At 78.6% G+C, this 2500-nt stretch overlaps 1 non-coding gene across 1 annotated transcript; it reads left to right on the top strand.

Moving 5' to 3' along the window:
- Window positions 1-1974: 1974 nt before the first annotated feature.
- On the top strand, window positions 1975-2127 carry LOC135325694 (5.8S ribosomal RNA). Its single transcript, XR_010386512.1, has one exon. It is a non-coding gene; the product is annotated as a 5.8S ribosomal RNA (ribosomal RNA).
- The last annotated feature ends 373 nt before the right edge of the window (window positions 2128-2500 follow it).

Here is a 2500-nt window from a genome sequence, read left to right as displayed (position 1 = left end):
CGCGGCGGGCTGCGGCGGAGCAGCCCGTCCGCAGAGACCTGCGGGGGCAGGCGTTCCGGGATGGCGCGCGGGGCGGGCGCCGGGCCCCCGAGCGGGGGGCGTCGCGTTGAGGCCAAGCGAGGCGACGGTTCGTGCCCGAGTGGGCGGCCCGAGCCACGGCTCTCCTCCCGGGTGCAGCTGCCACCCGGCGCCGGGTTACTGAGGGAAACCCCGGGCCCCGGGAGGAGGACGAGGTCGTGGCGGCGGGTGTCGGGCGCACCCCGCGGGCGGACGCTCCGCCGAGGGGCGCGGGGGCCGGCTGGCGGGTGCCGGGTTCCCCCTCCGCGTCCCGTCTCGTCGCCGCTGCCGAGGCTGCCGCCGTCGCCGCGAGGCGGCGGCGGCCCGGTGGCGGGCGGCGGCGGGGGAGGCACCCCCGCGGGGATTTCAGGTCGTTTCCCTCACCCCAGGGCCAGGTACCTAGCGCCCGCGCTTCTCCTGCCCCCCCCTCGGTGACCCACCCGTGTGGTCCCGTGTGCCAGCGTGCTCCTCCCGGGTGCCGCACCGTGCGCGCCGCACCGGCCGTGCCTTCCCCCCCCCGCCTCGGCTTCCCCCCACCCCGGTCCTTCCTCCCCCGCGGTGGGGGTGGGGGGGGCGGGGAGGGAGGGAGCGAGCGAGAGAGGGGAGAGGGCCTCCGGCCACCGCGGCCGCCGGCAGCCGCCCCGGGCAGGGATGGCCATGGGCCCCGGGCTCCGGGCCCGAGGGTTCTCGGTTGGAGAGCCGGGCGGAGGTTTAAAGACTCGGGCGGCCCGATGCGACTCGCGGAGGCGGCCGGGCGTGCTGCCGGAGGGCCGGGGGGTCGGCGCGCGCGGGCGCCGCGCCCCCCCATGCCAGCCGGCGCGCCCCGCGCTCGCCCCGCGGGCAGCCGGGACGGAGAGGGGTTACCCTGCCCCCTCTCTCCGCGGTCTGGTCTCGGCGGAGAGACGCCGCGCGGTCGGCCTAGTTGCCGGCCTGCCTCGAGCGTTGCGAGCCGGGCGCGAGCGCGTGCTCGCCGCCGGGAGGGCGAGCCCCCACCGCGGGTGGTGCGGGCGCCGAGCCTCCGCGCGTCTCCTCCTTCTCCCTGGCCGGTGCTTCTGGGTCTTCCGCCGTGGCCGCCGTCGGCGGCGCCCTACCCTACGCGCCCGCCCCGGCACTCTGCCGTCCGGGGCGCCCGCCTCGCTCTGCCCCGCCCGGCTCCGCCAGGCAGCGGGGGGGCGGTGGTGGGGCGGCGGCGGGGGCGGCCCGCCCCGCTCTCCGCGTGGAGACGGGGAGAGCGGGCGCCGTCCCCGTCCGTGCCGCCTTGCCCGCCTGCCCGCCGCCGGGCGTCTGTCCGCGGAGGGGACGGGCGAGCGCGTGGCGTCACCCGCGAGGCGGTGTGTGCGGGCGCGCGGGGGTGTGGGCGCCGCGGCGGCGGCGGCGGCGGCGGTCGAGCCGGAGGGCCGGCGAGGCGAGCGAGGAGCTGGGAAGCGCGGGGCCGGCGGGCCGCAGGCGCGCGGGCGGCGGGGCGACGCCGCTCCCGGTGGCGGCCGGGCTCTGACGCCTGGGGCGGGGGGGGGGTGGTCTGCGGGGACGGACCCCCCCCAACATCCCGAGGCAGGCGGTGTGGCCGGCCCGCCGCTCCCTGCCGGGCCAGACCGAGCCGGGCGCCTGGGCCGGACTCGAAGCGAGACAGGGTTTGTCCCCAGGTCGGGAGCGAGGGCTCCCCGCCCTTCTCGTTCGGGTTTGCCCTTCGTTTCCCCCCCCCCCTTTCTCTGTGCTTGTACGGTCAGTGAGGCAAGCCCCTCTCTTTCTCTCGCTCTCTCTCTCCTTCCGTCTCTGCCGTCCCTTGCTCAGCAGCCGGCGTCGGCGTGAGGAAGGGCGGTGGGGCGGAGGAGGAGGGGGCGGAGGAGGGGGGGCCCCCCAGGGGCTGCGAAAGCTGCCCGGTCCCCCCGCGCGCGCGGCGGGGACCGAAACCGAGACAACTCTTAGCGGTGGATCACTCGGCTCGTGCGTCGATGAAGAACGCAGCTAGCTGCGAGAATTAATGTGAATTGCAGGACACATTGATCATTGACACTTCGAACGCACTTGCGGCCCCGGGTTCCTCCCGGGGCTACGCCTGTCTGAGCGTCGCTTGACGGTCAATCGTCACCCGCGCCGTGGCGTGGGCGCAGCGGCGTGCCGCCCCTCGGTGGGTGTGGGGGGGGGCGCGGTTCGCGTGCGCCCGGCCGTGCCCGCCCTCCCCTCCGAGCCCGGCGGCTGCCGCCGCGCCGCGTGGCGCGCGCGGTGTGGCGCGGCTGGGGCGCCTCGCAGGCCCGTTGCCCCGGGGAGAGGGGGGGTGCTCTCCTTCCCCTCCCCGCGCGGCCGGGCCTTCGTCCCCCTAAGTGCAGACTCGGGAAACCCCCGCTCCCGGAGCGCCCGCGTCGCGGACTTCGTCCCGCCGGGCCCCCAGATCGGGTCGGTCGCGGTGGCCCGGCGCCCGGCGCCGCCCGCCCGCCACCACCGC

This window comes from Dromaius novaehollandiae, unplaced genomic scaffold, assembly GCF_036370855.1.
Source record: "Dromaius novaehollandiae isolate bDroNov1 unplaced genomic scaffold, bDroNov1.hap1 HAP1_SCAFFOLD_85, whole genome shotgun sequence".
In the NCBI taxonomy this organism is placed as follows: domain Eukaryota; kingdom Metazoa; phylum Chordata; class Aves; order Casuariiformes; family Dromaiidae; genus Dromaius; species Dromaius novaehollandiae.
The sequence above is the reverse complement of the archived record's forward strand: the minus strand, read 5'-3'. Positions and strand labels throughout refer to the sequence as shown.